The sequence below is a fragment of the Theropithecus gelada genome, chromosome 4 (assembly GCF_003255815.1).
Source record: "Theropithecus gelada isolate Dixy chromosome 4, Tgel_1.0, whole genome shotgun sequence".
Lineage (NCBI taxonomy): Eukaryota > Metazoa > Chordata > Mammalia > Primates > Cercopithecidae > Theropithecus > Theropithecus gelada.
In genome coordinates, this window is record NC_037671.1 from 117,445,507 (window position 1) to 117,469,241 (window position 23,735).

At 42.2% G+C, this 23,735-nt stretch overlaps 1 protein-coding gene across 1 annotated transcript in view; it reads right to left on the bottom strand.

Annotated features, from left to right (window-relative positions):
* Positions 1-23,735, bottom strand: part of UST (uronyl 2-sulfotransferase) — a 316,689-nt gene that overhangs the window by 87,365 nt on the left and 205,589 nt on the right. The gene's annotated exons all lie outside the window — the stretch shown is intronic.

Consider the following 23,735-nt stretch of genomic DNA (forward strand, 5'->3'; position numbering starts at 1 on the left):
GGCCTTTACTGAAGTCAAATAATTCCACCTTCATGAAGTTCTCACAGACCAGAAGTAGCTTCCTCAGAAGTCTAGAGGCCTCAAATGATAATAACAAAAACACTGAATTATGCGCCTCTTGTGTTTTCAAAGCCTTTGAACCTCTATTATCTCATTTTTATTGGCTGAGGAAGGACTGATGAGGTTCTTACATTTATGAGAAGGGCCATTCCAGAAGGAGCAGATGCTGGCTGTAAAGCTCATTGCTTGGGTCACTCCTTGTTGGGACAGGAGCATTGGAATAAAGGTGGGAGAGAGTGACAGACTTGGAGTTGCTGCCCAGTGGGTCAGTGAATTAACAGGAGCAGAGGGCAAGGAGGAGGAGGAGAGAAGGAACTGCATCCTTGGGAAAAGGCGAAGTCTACTTTGAAGGGTGTACTTGGAAATGATGAAGTGGAATGGACTGGCATGTGGTTGGGAAGAGGTGGGGAGTGTGGGACAGTATTACATGTTGTAAGCATCTACAGCTTCAGGTTAGAGATCAGGGAAACATCCTCATCTGTCTTCCTGCCTATCTTTCGTAGAACACCAGAAGAAAGAAAGATGATTGTGGTTATAAGTGTTGCTATTGTTGCTTTTTGCTTTTTTATTTTTATTTTTTATTTTTATTTTTTTTGAGACAGGGTCTTTTTCTCTCCCCCACGTTGGAGTCCAGTAATGTGATCTGGGCTAACTGCAACCTCCACCTCCCCAGTTCAAGCAATTACTGTGCCTCAGCCTCCCGAGTAGCTGGGACTACAGGCACACGCCACCATGCTGGGCTAATTTTTGTATTTTTAGTAGAGACAGGGTTTTGCCATGTTAGCCAGGTCAGTCTCGAACTCTTGGCCTCAAGTGATTCACCCGTCTTGAACTTCCAAAGTGCTGGACTTAACAGGCACGAGCCACCACAGCCAGCCTGTTTTTTAAACAAATGGAGTAAACCAGGTGATTGACGCATGATGCAGGCTCTGCCTAACTGTTCAATGTCAAGTTTCAGTTCTTGCTACCTCCTGCCTCACACTTTATACCCCAGCATCCTTCACTGCCTTTAGTTCCTCCTCTGTATCAAGCTATTTCAAGTTACACCCTCTCAGTTTGGAACTTGTACTCATCCTGCAAGATTCAACTCAGGTGACACCTCCTCCAGGAAGCCTCACAGACATGAGCTCCCCATACCTCTGGTGGTGCTCCTAGATAAAGCTCTGATGTTAGAACCCTAGTTATGTGTGTGGCTCTCTCCTTAGACAATTCCTTGAGAGGAGAGTCCATATCTTGTTTTTGAAGCCCTAGCCCTCACCACTGAGCTTGGCACAAAGTAGATGCCCATGTCTGTCTGGCTGAACGAATACATGTCCAATGAAGAAAACACGCAATGAAGAAGATCAAGAGGTTTGGAGCTAGAGATGTCACTGCAATGTTAGTGTCATGGCAGTAGGAATTCTCGTTCTATTCACCGATGTTTCCCAAATGGTGGAAAACGTGCCTGTCACACAGTGGGTTCTGAAACAAAATTTCTAAAATAAATTAAGAAGGAAGAAACATTTTTGGAAGTGATGTACAAGTGGCAAGTTACAGATTCTTTTGCCATGTCAAAAGATTTTAAAGAGCTTTTCTTGAGGGCAAGCGTTCTTTTCATGAAAGACCCACTTTTTCATCTGGAAGGAAGCTTCAAGGCACAAATTCTTCTGCAGCTTATTCATGTGCAGTGGAAATTTTTTTTTTAATTATTCACATTACACAGTCTGAAGTGAGCCTAAGATCCGAGTCTTCTGAAGTCTCAGGGCCATGTAGGGCACACCACTTGGTGCAGAGACTGCGGTGCCCTGTCCATCCTGACCCCTCCTGGGTTGTTCTTTGCAGAGCTAAGCTCTCAGGCCCCAAGACACAGTGAGAGAAGAGCCTAGAGATCTGGAAGCTTCTGCATACCTCCCTGCTTCCAGGCAGCATGCATATTTCATTTTCTAGGCAAGCTGGGAGGATAAACAATTTCCCAATAAACTGAGAGTGGCTAGGGAGGTAAGTAATTAATGTATCTCCTGGTTTGTGGGTGGGAGTGGGCAGGAAGCACATCAACCAGATCCCTGGGCTGTAATGGATGTTACAGTTCTCTTAAAAGGTCATCTTGAGGTTAAAACACATTTTTCCAATAGTGTCCGCCATTATAAATGTAAGATTCAGGAAGACCAGGAAGATACAACTGTATGAAGCACAATCTTTTGTATTATTTTGTAGACGTCACCAATCCCTAATCATCAGTAGGGTGACGATGTATATCAATCAGCATCACCTTCAACAGTGAATATTTACTGAGCAGTGCGGTATGCATGACACTGCAAAGACAGGGATCTTAAAGTGATTGCACTCTCTGTCCTTGAGGAACTTTCTATCCAGGTAGGGAGACATAAAAATAATGACGACGGCAATACAGGGAAAGGCAAAACACAGGGCCTGGCAGGCTCTCCACAGGGATTCTGAGGAGGAGGGTGGTTTCAGGAATTTTTTGCATCAGAAATATGCCGGGGAATCATGATGCCAATTGTGTGTAGCAGAGAGGTTGGAGAGTCGGCTGTAGTGTCAGATGACCCGGCTTCAAATCAGTGGTGTACTGGCAAATGCGTAACAACCATCTTTTGAGAAACAAGCAAACAAAGGCCTGATGCCTAGCATGTGCAGATTTCCATGGTGTAAATACTCCTACATGGCCACATTTTCAAGCTACAGGCTTTGTGTCAACTGACTAGCGCAATTCCTAAAAATTTAAAAATTGACTCAGAATTAGTCTGAGCCAGCTCTAACACACCACTAGCTGAAATCCAGGCTCTGTTACTAGTGGTATGAACTGAGGCAAGTTACTTAACCTCTGTAATCCTTGGCATCTCATCTGCAAAACATCTATAATAATATCAATCTTGGGGGGATGCTATAAAAATTAAATGAGATATTACATGTGTGGCAGCCATGAATCTCTCCCACTGCAGGAAGAGTAGGTAACCAATGGTCCCAGCTGCTTTGTTCTGATTTTATCACCTCATTTGTGCCAAGGCCGTGCTTCCTGTAGGCTAATATCAGGCAGTGACTAGTGTGACAAGTTGTCTAAGGCAGGCCCATTCCTGCAACACACAGGACTCCTCTGATGAATGACCTTGGCTGACAACTTCCCCTTGGCCTGTCTGAAACTTTCTTAAAACTGCACTGTGTTCTGAGGCTCTCCTTACCCAATAGTCCTTCCCCTGTTCTTTATAGGAATCAGACCTACTATGGGTCCGATGGCTCTTCCTGCCTCCTTTTCCCTTCACAGGCATTTCCCCCAATAAATCTCTTGCACATCCAATTTCATCTTGGCCTCTGCATCTTGAAGGAGCCCTTTGGGTTGTGTATATGGTATGTGCTCAGTAAGTATTTATTTTTTTCAAAGAAGACTGATGTGGAATCTCCTTGCCCTTTAGGTTCTGAGGACCTACCTCTTCCTTTGCTAAGTGATCCTGAAAGAGAACGTGACAATCCTTACCACCCACACATACCTCTGCATGCCTCACCAGGCCAATGCAGACCAGACTTCCCCACCACTATCTTCACTTTTTTCCACATCTTTCTTGCCCCATATGCATATCCATCTTGCTTCTACCCTTGTCACTAAATGGAAACTGCTCTTGCCAAGATTAGTAGAAATCTAATGGTTACATTTTCTATTCTCATTTTAGATGTTCTTCCTTGAAGCTTCTGACAGTCATGAACCTCTCAGAACTTTTTTCCTCTGATTCTCTGACACCACCACATCTCTATATTGTACTCTTCCTGGGACTCTTGTTCAGTTTTTGTTGTTGTTGTTGTTGTTTTGCTTCTAAGTCCTCAACTGGTGCTAAAAAATGGGTGACTCTGGGCTCTTTTATCGTCTTCCCTGATACACATCCCATGGCTCTAATTCATCAACTTCAGCAAATAATTACTGAGCACCAACATTGTTCCAGACATGATCTCAACCTTCACTGAATATCTTAGTAGATTGATTACCCTCTCTTTGGATACTGATAACTTCCAATTCCACATATTCAGCCTAGCCCACTTTTCTGCCTGCTGGATGTCTTCATTCGTATGTACTTCAAACACCCGAAACTCAGCATATCCAAAGCAGAATTTATTTTTCCTGCACATCTGTCCCTTTATTCCCTACCCTCAGCAGTACTTTGCATCAACTTACTCCAACTAGAAACCTAGAATAATCCTGAACGCCTCTTCGTCCTTTAGCTCCATAGTCAATTACTCATGAGACAATTGTTGATCTTATTACATAGACATGTCTTAATCTATCCATTCCTTTTGGTCTCGTGTACCATGACAATCCTATTCCAACCCCAAATCGTTTATTTTGCTCTACTCCAAACATCTTCCCCTTGCATAAGATTCTAAATGAAAATCTTGGCTGAGTGCAGTGGCTTATGCCTGTAATCCCAGCACTTTGGGAGTGCTGGAAGGAAGATAGCACTTCCAAGGCAGGAAGGCAGGAAGTGCCAGAAGATGGCTTAAGGCCAGGAGTCAGGACCAGCCTGGGAAACATAGCAAGGCCCCATTAGCTGGGGCAGTGCACACCTGTAGCCCTAGCTACTTGGGACGCTGAGGTAGGAGGACTGCTTGAGCCCAGGGGTTGGAGGCTGCAGTGAGCTATGATTGTGCCACTGCACTCCAGCCTGCAAGACAGAATGAGACCTTGTCTCTAAAAAACAAATAAATTAATTAAAAATAAATAAATGCAAATCCTATCGTGTCATGATGCCTAGGACTTTTTATTGTCTTTAGCTTAAAGCTTCAAATATTTAGAATATCTTTTTAAGGCCTTTGATGATCGATCTATTGACCACCTCTCCAGCTTTCATATCACACCCCTGTTCTCATCCATATGAGATTCTTGTAGTACCTGGGACCCTTGACCTATGCACATATTGTTCCCACAGCTTGACAATCTCTCCCTATTACTTGTTTAATGTCTGTTTTCCCTGATAGATTATATACTCTGGGACGGCTAGAACACATCTGTGTTTTTCATTAGTGCATTCTCAACATCTGCTAAAGGGCTGGCTACAGACTAGGTGCTGTGCATTTGTTGAAAGGAAGAATGAAGGAATTGACCATATCAGGATATAAGTAGTCTAAACATTTATGCACATGATGTACATAATCAGTTGCAGATGGATAGATTACTGAAAAGATGTTGGTAACAAAATGCCAGACCCACCAGGTCTATTTATATTTAAAGGAAAGAACCCAGGAAGAACAGTTTAATTTTTTTTTAAAAAAGAACAACTCAAATTTCAGTCACTGGCATTGATGTTAGCATGTGAGTGTTTGCACACATGCATGTGTACACTGTGTGATGTGGGGGTGGTGGCTATAGGGTCTCCTATGGTGATTTGGTCACCTTGAAGACTACGTCCTCGTTTTCTGGACAGGAATGAGGTTGCACTAGGCCGTCTTCAGAAGTAGATTGGTGAACAACAGATTGGAACAGTTTAGGAAACAGCTGTCATTTCTGGGTTTTATCATTTTGTTTCAGAAGTTAACATACACTGTTTTCAGACATTCTTCTACTTCACAAATTTGTTCTTGACATTTTATTTCCTAAATTCATTTTTCCTGGTAAACACCCCATAGGGCTCAGCCTTTGCTGGCAACATGACAGCAGGGGTTAACTGTGTGGTGTTTCCAACCCTCCTGCTCCAGCCGTAACAACCCAAATGACTGGCTGAGATGAGATAACCTCTATGTTTCTTTTCTGCCTTGAAATATTGTGACTAATTGAGGTATGATTTTTTTTCCTTTTATTAACTCCATGGGATCCCATGTTAAAAGACCTTGATGACAAATCCCGTTCTTCCATTTGGCTTCTTGCTTCTGATTGTTTTCATTCCTGCCTTGTTCCTAGCCTCCTTTTCTACTGTGCCAATGATGGGCGGCTCACAGGTCAAGGGCCTACCCAGTATGACTCCATTCCAAGAGCCGCTGGTAAAAATGTTTAATTGCTTCTTGCCACAGCTTTGTCACTTGCAAAAAGGGACTAATAAGGCTATCCTGGCGAATAGCACATTCTTGGAAGACGGTTGACTTAATGAGGTGTTGTGAGTTTTTTAAAGCGAAAAGCCCTTTGAAAAGTTGGTGTTAACTGATGCTGTAATGTAAAATTATTTATTTTGACTCAGTCTTAAAATTCTCAGTGCTCAATATGGCTTTGCAAATAAATTAAATACAGATTGTGCTCTGCAGAAATCTGACTTTCTCTAATAATATTTAGAGAGAATTAGATGAGGTGTCTTTCATCAAAAACATTTAAATCAATACTGGATTAAAAAGGGAGGCCCAAGTAGTTTTAGGCACAGGGAATGAAACAAATAATATCTTGCCCCCGTTTAGAAGAGCTTTCCTAGGAAAAGGAAACCTTTTTGAAAATTAAACTCTGAAGATCTGTTGGACTAATGATGACATTTTATTTACCTGTAATGATTAGTATCTAAAAGCAAGTGCTCATAAACCTCAAGTTTAAAAGCACTGTTAAGGCTGCTAAGCACAACAGAAGTGTTTCTTTTTGATAATAACATATTAGTTTGAGTAAACTGGTGTAGCTTAATTTCTTCAGCTGTAATGGAGTGATGTACTCTGAGACCCTCTGTACCCTGGGTAGAAACTTAAGACTGAACAAGCAAGAATTAATTTTGCTGAGGATAACGAAGCATCCTACTATGGTTTCAATATGGTCGCTCCAGAACTCAGGTGTTGCCAATGTGGTAGTATTAGGAAGTGGACCTTTAAGAGGTGATTGGGCCATGGGGTCTCTTCCCTTGTGAATGGGACTAGGTGGCCTTATAAAAGGGCTTGACAGGTCGGGTGTGGTGGCTCATGCCAGTAGTCCCAGCACTTTGGGAGGCCGAGCTGGGTGGATCAGTTGAGGTCAGGTGTTCAAGACCAGCCCGGCCAACATGGAGCAACCCCAACTCTACTAAAAGTAAAAAAAACTAGCCAGGTGTGGTGGTGCATGCCTGTAGTCCCAGCTACTTGGAGGGCTGAGGCAGGAGAATCACCTGAACCCAGGATGCAGAGGTTGCAGTGAGGCAAAATCGCACCATGGCATTCCAGCCTGGCAGACAGTGTGAGACCCTGCCAAAAAAAAAAAAAAAAAAAAAAAAAAGGGTTTGATGGAGGGAGTTCAACTCACTTTCCCTTCTGCCTCCTTCTTCAGTGTGAGGCCACAGCATTCTTCTCCTCCAGAAGAACCATCTTAGAAGCAGACAGAAGCCTTCACTAGAAAATTGAACCTGCTGGCACTTTGATCTTGGACTTCACAGTCTCCAGAACTGTGAGAAAGAAATTTCTTTTCTTCATAAATTACCCAGTGTCAGGTATTTTGTTACAGCAGCACAAACAGATAAAGACATATTCATTTTAGAGCCTAGAAAGACGTGTCCAGCTTAATCAACAGCAGTGACCCAGAGGCACCAGAGATGCTTGCATAGAAAATACAGATATGCAAATGTATATGAATGAAAAATACACAAAGGAGGCACTGATGTGATCATATATTTTTCAAACTGTGAATCAATCAAATATGTATGCATTTAATCATTTACTGAGCTAATAATCTTTAAGCACTTATTATGTGTCAGACCCTGTGTGTGTGTCCAGGTGCTGAAGAAGTACAGGTGAAAAAGACAGGATCCCTGCCCACATGCAGCAAATTCTAAGACCTTCCTATGTGAAAATCTCCATGGAGGCAATGGGATGTAAATAAAGCAGTGAAGACGGCACCCGCCCTTCAAGAGCTGACATGTCAGGCTGGGAAGGACTAAGGAATCAATGAGAGTGTCACATAGGACAAAAAGAAGCAGTTCGGCATAGTGGTGAAGAGCAAGGCTTCTGCAGCCTGTCTGCCGGGTGAGCATCCTGGTTCTATCACTTAAGGGAGGCGGTTTCACTCTAGGCAAGTTACTTAACCTCTCTGAGCATCAGGATTCTCAACTCTAAAATAAGATCCCAGTCACACCTTTTCATAAGATCATTGTGAGGATTAAGTTGAGGATTCTAGTGCTAAATAGTACCTGGAACATAGTGTGACTTCATGAAAAAGAAATGGGGTAAAGCACATGGGCAACTGGAATTCCAGAAAAAGGAGAACATCTCAAAGGCTGGGATCACGAGAGACGGCAGATGAGAATTTGAACGATGGATAGGAGGTGGAGAGAGAAAAGACAAAGAATGTCTTTCAGGCCAGGTGCGGTGACTCATGCCTGTAATCCCAGCACTTTGGGAGCCCCAGATGGGAGGATCACTTGAGCTTAAGAGTTTGAGATCTGCCTGGGCAACACAGCGAGACCTCATTCGACAAAAAAAAAATAAATAAATAAAATAATTACGAAAATTAGTCAGTCGTGGTGGGTTGTGCCTGTAGTCCCAGCTACTTGGGAGGCTGAGGCAAAAGGATGTTTTGAATCTGGGAGGTAGAGGCTGCCGTGAGCTGAGATCCTAACCACTGCACTCCAACAGAGGTAACACAGGGAGATCCTATCTCAAAAAAGAAGAAAAAGACAAAAAAGGCCTTTCAACTTAGGGTATCAGCATAAGGACAAGAATAGAGATGAGGATGAGCTTTTTCTGAAAGAGGATGTCAGAAGCTTGGTTGGATTAGCGTTTATTTGGGAAAGCAGTAAGTCAGGGCTGGCAGGATAGGTCCAGATTGTTAAGAGCCTTGAAAGCCAGAGAAAGGCCTATAGAATTCATCACAGTGGGCAAAAGTCACCTAGCTTCTTGAGCAGTAAATTAAACGATATGCTGTGAAGTGCTCTTTTGGGAGGCTAATCTGGCAGCACTAAGCTGAAAGAGAGGGAGAGTGTCTGGAATTTAAGGAGAGCTGTTAGGAGGCATGGAAGAGTTGAAAAAAGTTCCGAAAAAAAAGTTGAAAAAAGACTGGTGTTGGCAGCAGCCGTGGAGAGAAGATGGGGACATTTGAGAGACATTCTACAGAAAAAATAAAAAGAGTTTCACTGCCGATTAGACTGACTAGATGAAGGAAATAACTCTTTTTAAAAAATCAAGAGCATGGTATATAGGGTATATAGGAGATATATGTATGTTATTCAAAAGTTTTAAGTAACAAGCAGTCATATTGGACAAAAATGGATAAGGCAAGATGTATGAAACTGACCGTACAAATTCTTATCGGATACCCAAGAGAGACTGTGAGTCCTTGATAAAGATGAAGGACCAAAGGACTTATGGAAGGAAAGGAATATTGTGAGGCACAATGAGCCCATTTGGGATGGGCCAGACACGAAACCCACCATTCCAATCAAAGAGTTACCCAAGCTTTAACATCTGGGCTTTGCACATAAAGGTAAAAGGCATATGCTAATTTATGAAATTAATAACCTAAATTTAAAGAGGGAAGCAGCTGGAAATAACAAAGTTAAAATCTTAGATACATCTTAAGCCAAAACAATTCAAGTGAGGGGGTTTATTTCCTCCCTCCAACTTAGTTTCCAAAAATAAAGGAAAAAAAAAGTCGCTGCTTACTGACCACACAGAGCTAAGAGTGGGCATGGCAGGAAGTACAGTGTCATCACTTTGAAGTTCTCAAGGCCAAAACTTTAAAGAGAAACATCGTGCAATCAAGCATCAACATTCTTCGCAAGGATCTCGGCATATTTGCTTCCACATTTGTAGCTGAATGGATGGACTGAAAATTGCTCAACAGGGTCTTAGTCAAAGATTTCTCCCTTTTCCAATGTCAAGTGAGCTCAGGGTCAATTCAAAGACCTTCCCAGTCCTTTTGTAGCAGCCGACAGGAAGCCAAAGAAGGCTTCAACAGAAGTCAGGGAGATGTGAGGTCTCCATGTCACAGGTGAACGAGCCCTAGCCAAAGACCATCTAGGCTTGGAGCAATTCAACTTTACATCTGCTGTCATAATTAAAGCAAAGCCAAACGGGTACCTCACATGACTTTAAGCCTCCAGTTGTTTTTCATCTTTCCTTTGTATTGCAGAACTGTGAATTATGGTTCTAGCCTGCATTTATGACAATTTGTTAAATGTAGTCACTGAGGAACTGACTGCCAGGGAAACCACACCCATGGGAAAGGACACAAGACAATATCCAGTCCAGAGACCTCAAGAAAGGACACACTTGAATTTACTCTGGAGACACAGGCAGCTGGGAATGAAGCCACTCTGGAAGTGGTGGGGTATCAAAAAGGACACGTAGGTGACAGGTGGATGCGGGGCCGAGGGGTGTTAATGTGATAGTCTTTGTTTTTTTCCTTAGGCTTTTCTATCACTAGTTGTTGAGACTGATGCTGTTTATATTCTCCCGGAAATGAAATCCCAAAGGATCTGGATCCTAGACATCATACTCTAGCAGAATAAAAGTAGAAATGAACGAAATTTGGCAATTAGCAATTTAACTTTTACTTCAATTATCTGACTTCTATGAGAAACCAATTTAAAAAAAAATTCTACTTTAAGTTCTGGAATACATATGCTGAACGTGCAGGTTTGTTACATAGGTGTACATGTGTCATGGTGGTTTGCTGCACCCATCAACCCGTCATCTAGGTTTTAAGCCCCGCATGCATTAGGTATTTGTCCTAATGCTCTCCCTACCCTTTCCCCGCATCCCCTGATAGGCCCCAGTGTGTGATATTCCCCTCCCTGTGTCCATGTGTTCTCATTGTTCAACTCCCACTTATGAGTGAGAACATGCGGTGTTTGGTTTTCTGTTCCTGTATTAGTTTGCTGAGGATGATGGTTTCCAGCTTCATCCATGTCCCTGCAAAGGACATGAACTCATTATTTTATATGGCTGCATAGTATTCCATGGTGTATATGTGCCACATTTTCTTTATCCAGTCTGTCATGGATGGGCATTTGGGTTAGGTCCAAGTCTTTGCTATTGTAAACAATGTTGCAATAAACATACATGTGCGTGTGTCCTTATAGCATACATAAAGACTATATACTATAAAATATATGTGATTTACAATCCTCTGGGTATATACCCAGTAATGGGATTGCTGGGTCATTTTTATCAACATTATATTTAACACTGTTCTAGAGATACAACAAAAACAAATGGATAAGAGTTATAAAAACTAGAAAAAAGAAAGATAAAATTATCAGTTGGGGATATAATTTTATTTGGTAAACTGAAAAGAATCTGTGAAAATTTCTTCACAAACATAGAATTCACTCACTAAGGTGACTGAGTTAAAGACAATATGTAGAAATTAGTAACAGTAATAATGTGCAAAATTGCAACAACAACAAATCAAATATCTAGAAATCAACTTAAGAACTGTGCAAGATTAAATGAAGAAAACTTTAAAACTCTGGAGGGAGATAACAGAAGTGCTGAGCAAATGGAAAGGCAAAATACATTCTTAAATAATAAGACTCCACACACAGATGTCAATCCTCCCTACCTTAATCTAAAGCTCAAAGTAAACCCAACACATAGGGTTTTCTGGTATGAACGTGGGGTGGGGTGGGGGCGGCTGAACAAGTTGATTTTTCTTTCTTTTTTTTTTTTGAGACGGAGTCTCACTCTGTCGCCCAGGCTGGAGTGCAGTGGCCCGATCTTGGCTCACTGCAAGCTCTGCCTCCCGGGTTCACGCCATTCTCCTGCCTCAGCTTCCCGAGTAGCTGGGACTACAGGTGCCCGCCACCACGCCCGGCTAATTTTTTGTATTTTTAGTAGAGACGGGGTTTCACCATGTTAGACAGGATGGTCTCGATCTCCTGACCTTGTGATCTGCCCGCCTCAGCCTACCAAAGTGCTGGGATTGCAGGCGTGAGCCACCGCGCCCGGCCCTGAACAAGCTGATTTTAAAGTTCCTAAGGAAAAATGAGCAAAGACAAAGATCTAGGACAATTGGGGGAAAAGCTGAGTAAACAGGAGAGACTGGACCCTGCCAGATAATAAAATGTAGACATACAATAGTTATTCTACATTATATAATTATACTATTGCATATTACATAATAAAAATATGTATTCTGTAATTATATAATAGGTTACAACAGTGTGTATATATATAAATATATAGAATAGTGTTCTGTATATAAAGATACACATTCATGGAACAAAATAAAAGGCAAAAGAAAAAACAGATCCCTCTAAAACCAAGAATTTATTATATAATAAAGGTGATACTTTAATGAGGAAAAGATGAATTATTCTATAAATGTTGGGATAATTTGTTAGCCATCTGGAAAAAAAAGAAACTACATTGATATGTTATACCTGACACCAGAATAAATTTCAGAAGTATTAAAGATTGTAATTTAACATGAGTAACAATAGAACTCTAGAAGACACCATGGAGAATATTTTTTTTTATGGTTTCAGAGTTAATAACATCCTTCTGAGTGTAACACAAAACTCAGAAGCCATAAAAAGAAAAAGGTTGATAAATTTGAACACAAAGAAATAAAATTATGCATGTAAAAAATCACAAAGAAAGTTAAAAGAGATTAACTAGGAAAACAATACTTGCAATTCATATCATAAATAATGGGCAAATGTCTGTAATTTTCTGAAAAGTTTCTAGAAATCAGAATGTTAGCAAAATGGGCAATGATAAGATGAGAAAGGAAAATACAAATGCCTCTTAAACATGTGGGAAGATGCTCAACTTCACTCATAAAGAGAGAAATGCAACTTATCCTACTGACACATCATTTCTCATCTCTCAGGCTCAAAGATGAAAACGTATGATGACATGGTGAGCAGGTGAGGGGCTGAGGAAGTGAATGATGCATAAGATGGACCATGCTCCCAGAATCCTGATACCAGAAGTATACGGCCATGTCCATTCTGATGTACCCTTGACAGCACTGACTGTGAATTGGGAATGTGCTGGAGCCAGATAGTAACAGCTTATAAGAGGCAAATACCCATCTATCAACTCTGCTGTATTCAGTGATGTCATGTGCATAGTTTGAAATCACCACGGTGAGAAGTATTTACACCACAGAAATTGGCAAAGTTACAAAACAACCCCCCACCCCCACCAGAGGCAGTTGTTAAACATTTATGAGCACATCACTACTTATAATTGCTGAAGTCTCTGCCAGTTTAATACCTTAAAAGTGATGTATTGCTTTAATTTGCAATTTAAAAATTATAGATGAGGCTGAGCATTTTTTAGATTATGTGGAATTTTACTTGTAATTTTTCAATTGGAAATTAGTCTGTTTTACTGATTTATAAGACTTCTTATATCTTAATATCTTTAAGAATAAATTCTTTGTCATATTTGTAAATGTTATCTCCATTTGATTTGCCTGTTAACGTTGCCTACAATGCCTTTTTGTGAAATAAACTGTTAATTTATCTAAAGACAAATCTAAAATTCATTTCTTCTGTGATTTCTTCCACTGACTGTGTGCTTTGCCATCCTCTAGCTCAGTCACATCTCCTTCCACAGGATAGACAACTCATAGCCTCCACAGCTCAGATACACATCCTTCTGATTTCTCACATTTTACCTTTTTAATCCATCTGAATTTATTTGATGTATGCTGGGTTCCTTAACGATCTAATTTTTCCTATACCATTTATTGATAAACCTATCTTTTTTCTATTGGTGCATGATGCTTTTTTTCCTAACTGAAATTTTATTGAGATAAGTGTAGATTCACATGCAATTGTGATGCTCTTTGATTAAATATTATTATTATAATAATGATGATAGCTAATATTACATTTAAAGATCAGAAATACATAGGAGTGTTTTAAGCAAGGCAATGACAAAGTCAGACAGACACACTGGACACTTTGATCATGGATTGGAAGAAGATGATCTGGAGACAGGTTGACAGTGTCTGGCATACTACAGGTGTTCAGAATACACTGAAATTGCACATGCAAGTAGGCAAAAGAGGCAAATATCGTTGGAGCTCCACACATCCTCGCATCTGTTATTGGGTGTTTAAGAGGGAACTGTGATGGGTACTGAGACAAGATGATATTCTATTATCAAGTTACGTTTTAGTTCAGAACATAAGACTTACAGACATGAAATAATTTGAAGGGTTTAAAAAGCAATGTATGAGAATGTAAAAAATAAATACCTGAGTAATAGTTACCAAGAGAAATAAAGATGAACAGTCATCAAGACTGGTTTTGGCTAATCTTATTGCCTTGGTTTAGGTCTCTTGTCTTGATCTCACAGGGTTTTTACTAATAGTGGTGAGACATAGAATGCCATCAATTATTCCTGACATTTGTAATCAAAGTTTCCTTTTTAATTGTTGAACTTGATAACTTTGTCTTACACATCTGCTGACTCTTTCTACAAGTCTTATCCAAGTGGTTAGTTAATTACAAAACCCAGAAGTGAGTGAATAATGCTCTGCAGGTGGTAACGGGACAGCCATCTTACTATAAAAGTCACACCAGTGTTATTTCACCTTTAATGCAAAGGAAGATGCATATGCAAACTTTTAGCTGCATGTTGATACAATTCCATTGCATTTTTACTTTGTAATATGAAGTGAAGAGCCATTTTTTAGGAGCCAATGCCTTACCCATTAGGTGGCTGGGGCTTCTTGCAGATCGGTGTTTTAAAAACTTTGCTTGTCATGAAATTGAGTAAGCTTTGGTTAAAATTCTTTCATTCAACTGTGAATATCTGCATGGGTTTAGAGTCAGAGAAAAAGTGGTTTGTTCTAGAGGCTGTGTGATTTTGTAGCCAGTTAAGCTCCCACCTGTTCCATTCATTCCTGGCGGCTTTCCCAGAAAGCACATGGGATAAAATCAAACTTCTTATGAAATTCCTGCCAAACCACTTTTATTGGTATAATTTCTACTCTGTCTGAAACACTCATTGGTCAATTAGAAATGGGAACAAAAATTGTTTGTTACATGTGCTTAGCAAATCTCAATGACTGTAAACCAGACCATCACAATGTCCAGGCAAGATTATTTACTGTATAACTTGTTCAGGCATTTATTTATTTTTTTAATATTATAAGGCAAGTTTGAACTTTCAACTGCATTTCAGGAGATTAGGCATCTATAAAACCTGTTTCTATCCAAGCTTATTCTGAAGCTCCAAGATACTTAGCATGGCCTTGGCTCCCCACCTACCCACCTCCTTTTAATAATAAGCTCATGCGAACATCAACATCATGCCCCATGCTTTGAGAAGAAGCCCTCAATATAGTGATAAATGGTCAGACATTCCCTCTTCTTAGTTTCTATCCTCCTTATAGTCAAAAGTGTTTTAGTCTTGTCCTTCAACTTCCAGCCATTAGAGGGCAAGGCTGCCGCAGCTAACAAATCCTGAGTCTTGTTTTGAGAAGCCTGAGTGAAGCAAGTATTTTTCCAATTACACACTATCTAATTCAATTTACATTTATTAGAAAAACTGCCAGCTATTTCATGTTAATATTGACATTTTCATAAGTACTAGCAATTAGAATTCAAGCTGAGATTCCAACAAAGCTCTTAGATGTTTTACACTTACTTTTCCTGTCTTCAGACTTTGCAAAATATTTTTAAGAACACGTTTGGAGGTCATTCAGCCTTTGGGGAATTTATACTGTGTATGTAAAACAGTTGGGCAGAGAAAAAATATTACAAATGGCAAAGCAATTGAGGACAACTATAGAGGCATGCCAACTTCTGCAAAAATAAATGTAGAGTATAAAATTCAAAAATTTAGCAAAGTTCAGTGGAGCCATTAGTTTTTCGCTTTATATAAAACTTCATCCCATAGCTTCTTTCGATAGCAAGCCCATTGACTGCATTCACAGAACATTTCCTGACTGCATTTAAAACATAGTTCTCCTCACCGACATCTTTTAATTTAGCATTTGCACGTCTTTGTATGAATTGGTCTGCATTTAAAGAATGTCACATGTCTCTTTGAAGAGATGGCAATGGACTTCAAGTACCTTGTCAACCTAAATAAAAAGATGTCCATATGCTAAAATACTTTATTCATCAAAGTGCTCATTCTGTTTTACTGTCTAAAGCATGGCTTCCTAAAGTGAGATCTGAAATGTACAGTATAATGCACACTTTGGTTTCTGGATAATAAATATTATTTACTTCAACTTTAGAAGAAAGTCTGACTTAAGACATATATAGAATATTCCTAAATACAACAAATAATATTGTACTATGCCATCAAACCTCTTCAATGATATTTATTTGCTTATGCCAATGAAAAGCCTAACAAATAAAAATGTCTAAGGGGAGAGCAAATACAGGTTTTTCCAAATGGGCAGAGGATAAGAAGGTAAGCTTCTATAAGGGATTCAGGGGGTGCTTCTCTTGGTAAAAACAGCTCCTGCTAAGGCAGTCAGGAACGGATGTGTTGTTAATTCCTCAGTAGTTCTCAACCTCGGCTACACGTTGGTATCACTTCTGAAGCTTAAAAAAAAAAAAAAAAAATTCCCAAAGCCCAGGCTGCACCCTAGACCAATTAAACCAAAACGTTCGGGTGTGTGACCCAGGCATCAGTAGTTTTCAAAGCCTCCACAAGTGGCCGAGGCTGAGAACCACCGCCTTAGTAAATGTTAGCCACCGGCCCCAGTAGGGGCGCAGCGCTGAGCGCCAGCGGCGGGATACAGCTGCAGCAGCTCCGCTGACTCACAGCGAGGGGCGGGGCTCATAGCAGATGAGCTCAGCTGACAGGTGGCCGGCGGATGCACCTGGCTGTGCTCTGGCGGTCCTTGCGGTGCGTGCTCCTGATGGGACCTTGTATGGAGACAGGTCAGGCAAACCTGCCTTGGCAGCCATCAGAGCAGCGTTCCTTCCCCCCACTACTGGGACATCTGGAGAAACAGTTTACTGTACCCAAGCTCCTCACCTCCCTAAGCCCTCTGCTCCTGCCAAATAGGCGGTTCACCATAGAGTGAGCATCTTGCTCTCAGGCTTTTACACACTTTCTAAAATGTCATTTCACTTGGAACAGTCCCCTCCTGCTGTCCCCAGAGCCTTACTTCTGCTGCATCTGCTTCTACTGCTAAAGACAGCACCCACCTCTCCTCTGTTCGTCTCTCCTTTCCTGGGAAGCCGCTCCCAACAACCACAACTCTTGGTGGTTTGGTTCCTCCCCGCATTTTTCAAATTGCTAATTTAACACATCCCAGCCAATGACAAGTCCTGTACGGCTGCACTGAGCTATTATTAACAACTCTCTCCTTGTTGGTATTAAGCTTTTCAAGTTTGGGTCTTCTGTTGCTAACTAGGCGGCAAGCAACTGGAAGCACAGCGATGAGTCTTCAACCTCTTTGTAATTGCTCCCTAATTGCCGCTCCTGACCCTACCTGGAGCTGCTCCTTGCACCTGGTTGATGTCCCATAAAAACTTGCTCCTTGGTTTATCTTGCACTTGGATCACTGCAGTAGCCTCTGATCTATCTAGCTGGTCTATCCACATTGACTTGAAGCCCTTGGCCAAAGTGATTCCCCCAGCAAAATGTAAAAGATTCAGGATGTCCTGTAAACATGCCTCTTTTGCTTTAAGTCCTTTAGTGCCTCCCCAGGGATCTTTAACAGGGTCTGGGAGGCTCTATGAGGCCTACCACCTGCCTGCCCACATCACTGGACTCAGCTCTTTCCTTTCTCCCTCAGCTCACCCTGCTTCATATTCCCTGGTTCCTCCTCCGTGCTCACTGTGTTCCCTTCTGCCACAGGGCTTTGTATGTTCCCTGTGCCTAGGGGTTCTTCCTTCTCTTTCCCTTCAGATATAGCTCAACTAACACTTCTCTGACTTCCAGACTTGCCAATTGCCCCACACAATGCCTGGACAGCACCATGTCTCTCTGCATTGTAGGATGCAGCCTACATCCTACATGTAGGATGTGATGCAGCAACTATTTCACATACATTTGTGTGGTTTTGGGATGAATGCTTGTCTCCCTGGCAGTCTGTGAGCTCCGTGAGGACTGACAGTGTCTATTTTAGCTCAACATTTTATTTCCAGTTCCTACCATAGCTCCTGCCACACATAAAGTACTAAATCAATGTTTATTGAGTGAATGAATGAATGACAGATGGATGGGTGCATGAGTCATTAGTAGAAGAAAAAACAAAATGTATGACTGGCCACTTGGTTTTGCAGACCAGGGTCAGGAAAACCATGGTTTGGTGCCACTGCATAGTAGAATGCACAGTGGCAAGCACTTATAAGTGGCATAGCCAAGTGTCAGAACGCCTGTCACGCCCACGTCCCCTCCACAGTTCCCTTCTGCCCCCTGCTAAGTAGTCCTTGGTGACACTGTGGTAGGCAAAATAATGGACCCTGAAGGTGTCTATATCCTAATCCCTGGGACCTGTGAATATGTTACCTTGTATGGCAAAAGGGAATTTGCGAATGTGAGTAAGGTTACAGACCTTGAGAGGGGACACCACGCCAGATTATCCGGGTGAGCCCAATCTAATGACATAAGTCCTTTCCAGCGGGCTAGAGAAATGAGATGGTAGAAGGAGAGGTGTGAAGCATAAGAGGGGCTCAATCCTCCGTTGGTGTCTTTGAAGATGGCTGAAGAGAACTGGGAACCCCTGGGCAGCCTGGGCACTGACACTTGAGTGCTGGAAGAGGCTCTAAGTCTCAACAATTTCCAGTTTCCATGCGGCTTAGCTGTGCTGTGGTTTATGTACTTCCCATGGGGTCTGGCTCTGCCTGGCATTCATTTCCTGGTCTTCACTGGCCTGCAATCCTTTTGTCTTCATTCCCACAGTTCTCCTGCCCCCTGGCTCCTGTTACCAGAGGCAACCTGAGTGAATCGTAAGCCCCTTGTAACTTGGGTAGCCTCATGCAAGCTCCCCTTATTTGTGGTTTGATCTTAACCACCACTCAACCTCTCTGGGATCGCCATCCTGGTTCATAAGAGGGGAATGAGGAGTGCTCATACCTACACCAGGGGAGGCTGTGAGGGCGGATGCCCTAATATGAAGCAAAGCATGCTAACCTGCTACACACCACACACGGGACTGCTGTTTGGTGGTAGCACAGGGGGCAGGGAGTAGCATTCTATTCTAGCTCCAAAATTCATCTGTTGGTCCCTCCTCTCCTCCCTTGCCTCTTCCTTTACCCATCTTGTTTTCTGTTTGCCTGAAACTCCCAGGGATACCCTCAGGTCTTGCTAACTCCCAGAAGTGGCCTTTGGTCCTAAAAACACCCATGACTCCTGCTTTAGATACACCCAGGACAAATGTATTTCACAGCGTATCTCTGAAGCTAGGGCTTCCTGGTCCTCCGTGCTCCTGGATGGCTTGCATCAGCCTGGCGGAGCATTCGGCTCTGGCGTGCCTTTCTCGTTACTCCTTGGAGGGGGAGAGTACGCGTGTATATGACTTTCCAACCCAGGGCCTACAGGAGCTTAGGTTTCCATGTAAATAAACACAGGACAAATGTATGCCAGCGGGCTGGGATCAAAACACATCTCCAGCTGTTGGGAACACAAAGAGAAGCAGTTTCCTTAGAAACAGGTTCCCAGGGGAAGGAGTCTAGTGAGGCAATCTGAGACCACAGCAGAAGCAGACCTGAGGGTTCAGGACCCAGTATGTCCTGAGCCCCAGGAAAACAGCAGCCCCTATGGACTTCCTGAGCAGAGGAGCTCCAGGTCTGTAGGAAAAATGGCCCCTTTAGGTCATGTGGAGCCAGTAACGGAGACAAGGGGGTGGGAGCATCAATACTGAAACGTGTTCTGGAAAGTTTTAGCTTCCAAAGCACTTCTTTGTAGAATGCTCAATGGACTCTCCCAACAACCCTGTAATGCACGCAAAGTAGGTAATATGGTCCCATTGTACAGATGAGACAAGCAAGGTTCACAGAGGCTAAATCCCAGGCCAAGTCTCCCAGCTAAGGCAGTTGAGAAGGGAATATAAATACACCTTATCTTAGGCCCCTGGCCCAGCCTGCAATTGGAAGCTAAATCTGAAGTAGTTGAAGACCAAGAGTGTAATTTTCTTATCTTTATGGATTTGGAAAACATAGATATTTACTGAAACACTTAAAAAGCAGACAATCCAAAGCCCTTCTTCATTTTATTTATTTAAGAAAAACAATGCCTTAGGAATAAAGGCAATGTCTAAGGTTTCTTTCACTCACAGGACAGTCTCAGCTGGTTGGGACAGAGTGGAAATTTCCACACACCAGTGTTTCATATGTATACTTTCAAAGTTAAAGGACGTTTGGAGTCCAAAGCTTTCAAGTAGATTAAAATGCATAGCTTTCTAAAAACCTTTGCTGACTCTGGCCAGTTTTCAGACTTCTCCAGAATCCAACAGGGCCAACATGATTCACTGAATTCTTTATGAATTAAGAAGCTGTAAATTACACATCTTTTCTTTTAAACATGCATTACTTTCCACACTTTACAGCCAAGCCGAATAAACAGTGTTAGAGAGGTAGTGTTCTCTCTGGGAAGATTTTCTCCCTTCTCTTCCTATTCTTCAAACAGAGGATGGCCTAGTGAAGTGGCAACAGTGGTTAGGGCAGGAGCCCAATGTGACATTTTTGAGAACTTTCACCAGCAGGGTGAAAATGACAGCATAAGAAATCCACTTTCATGGAAGCTCCAAGATTGGAAAAGGGAGTGGCTCCAGCAGGAATAAGATGCTCTCCCTCATCTGGAGATGACAACAGTTGCTCTTCGTTAGAAAAAGCTTTTCCATCATTCATTCTTTCATTAAATATGGTCTGTATGCCAGGTATTTCCCTGCCCTGGAAATAAAGGAGGCCGGACATGAGCTGGAGAAGAGTCTCAGGTGCTGGGATGTGTCCAAGTGTGCCTGGGTTCAGAGGACCCTCATCCCGAAAAAGGAGGCAGCCAACTTCACACTGGGGAGTTTCCAGCTCTGGACAAAAAGAAATGAGCCTAAGACAACTGCCTTTTCACAGTATGGCTGCTGGAAGTTGAACTTGCATCTATGTGAGCACTAATTTATTTAAAAATGATTTTCCAGGAAATGCAAAGGAAGAAGAGTTTGGAAAGAAATAGAAAGTTTGAGAAAAGCTAGTTGTTTCCAGAAAATAAGGTATAGCTATAAGACACTTGAATATTTGAAAACAAATTGCTGTAACAGCGATGTCTTTGTAAAGATGGAGAGACGATGTTACATCAAATGATTCTGCCTCAAAAGCATGGGACTTGGCCCAGTCCTCTTCTCGCTTTACCCTTCAGGAAGTAAAACGTAAGGTCTGAGTGGGCAAACACCACCGAAGTGGAATCAGGAGCTCTGGCTTCTCCTCCTAGGAGGGACTTTACCCCACCCCGAATCCCAGGCCCATTCCCACATCTGTAAAATGAGAGTCCTTATCTTCTTTGGGGTTCCTGCAAATCCCAGGATTCCTTTACCCTTTCCATTTTCTTCCAAACCACCCTGCCTCACAAGATGATATTATTTCATCCTCAGAGCAGGCTCGGAGGCAGGCGCTGGCCGCTCCCAGCTGTATGCTAAGCAGCTCTGGGAGGCTCAGGGCCAGGGGCAGAACTACCCGATTTTTGGCAATGGGATAAAGCAAGGGGCTTTGGAGCACTGAGATCTGGAACGATGTGGTAAATCAGCAGACCCATTTCAGGCCAGCACCCAAGACCCTGTGGGCATGTGGTGTGCAGGGAAGGGCCTCCAAGGGGAGGGGTGCCCTGCAAGGAGGGGACAGTGGGCTCCTCACAGCTGCCTGTGCCCCGCTGAGACACAAACAACACCCTCTTTTGAGTCAGACAACTGACTACCCAGGCTTTGCCAAAATGAGGACAGACTCTTCTGAAAGGGGCCAATTTTATTTCAAGGGTCTAATGGGACCAAGGAGATGGAATTAAAAGTTTCAGCTATTAAAAAAAGGCAATAGACCATCTTCTTCCAAATAAACAAACTATCCTTTGAACAAGAAGACAGCCTTCTAACCAGGTCAGGCTGGAACTAGACCATGAAGGGGACACCCACTCCCCGCCACCACCAGGCTCTCCTCTCTTGAATCTGAGCCCCCCGACTTTCTGCTGTGCTGCTTTGGGGAGCCTAGTGCTTTCCTGTTGGGGCCTTGCCAAGGATCGATGTGATGAGCTCATGTGACACAGACCCTTCCCGAACACAGTGCTTACATTTGGAAAGGGGCCCCTACAAATTTCTAAGGGCAGAATTCTAGGCAGGGAAATCTCCCTACAATCTCTCAAGTCACATAATAAAGGCAGTTACCAGCTCTTCGAAAAGATAACACTTGCCCCAACTACCAATTTTCAATATTTTAGGACCTTTTTAAAAAAAACTCCAAACCAGGCTGGGCATGGTGGCTCACACCTGTAATCTCAGCACTTGGGAGACCCAGGCGGGTGGATCATTTTAGGTCAGGAGTTCGAGATCAGTCTCACCAACATGGTGAAACCCTGCCTCTACTAAAAATACAAAAATTAGCTGGGCATGGTGGGAGGTGCCTGTAGTCCCAGCTACTCAGGAGGCTGAAGCAGGAGAATCGCCTGAACCCCGGAGGTGGAGGTTGTAGTGAGCAGAGATCTTGCCACTGCAAAAACTCCAGCCTGGGCAACAGAGCAAGACTCTGTCTCAAAACAAAAACAAACAAATAGAAATTCCAAACCATAATTTTTCCCCCTCACATTTGCCACCTTTCTCTCTATGATTGCAGCTTATTATTTGTGTGTGTGAAGACTACATTACATGAAATGATTTACAGGATGGCAACAAAAGCTTGACAGAGCGGAAAAAGCTGGAGCATTCCTCTCAACTCTTACATTAATATTTGAAGAGCAGCATTCATAAGACGTGTTTCCATATCATTGGTTTTTTGGCGTTTTCTGCTATCCTCTGGTTCTAACTTTCTTAGCATGAGGATTGAATCAGAACTATGAAAGAATTATCTGGATTAAATGGAATGTATGCTCTTTTTAAAACAACATATATTAATCAAGATCCAAAACAAATAATGAATATAATTAGAGAAGACATTATTCTTGTAGTAAGCAGTTCTATACTCTGAATACACGTCTCACCAAATAAAAAACATATAGTCATATTCATAACCTATAGTTTATTTTTTTATTTATTTTTAATTATTTTTATTTATTTTTTATTTTTTTATTTTTTTGAGATGGAGTCTCACTCTGGCACCTAGGCTGGAGTGTAGTAGCACAATCTCGGCTCACTGCAACCTCTGCCTCCCAGATTCAAGGGATTCTCCTGCCTCACCCTCCCAAGTAACTGGGATCACACGCGTGTGCCACCATGCTCAGCTAATTTTTGTATTATTCATAGAGACGGGTTTTCACCATGTTGGCCAGGCTGGTCTCGATCTCCTGACCTCAAGTGATCCACCTGCCTCAGCCTCCCAAAGTGCTGGGATCACAGGCGTGAGCCACTGCACCAGGTCTCATAACCTATAAAGAAATAGATTAGGGTTTTGCCATCAAAAACTTAAAAAAAGAGGAAAAGCCCCTTTTAAAATATATTATCAAAGGAAGAAAATAAAAATAAAAAAAATCATCAAAATATTTCACTGATGTCTTAGGTAGTTGATCAAATACCGAAGGTGAGTGGAAAGCCACATGGGTCTGGTGTAGTCGTCTGGCCCTGACTGAGACACTAACTTCTCTGTATCTCAGTTTTCTCTACTCTAATCATGGATTTGAAAACATGAATGTGACACTGAAGGGACATCATCCCCAAATGCTCCCAGCCTCTGAACATCTGCTTCCATTACGTGTTTAAA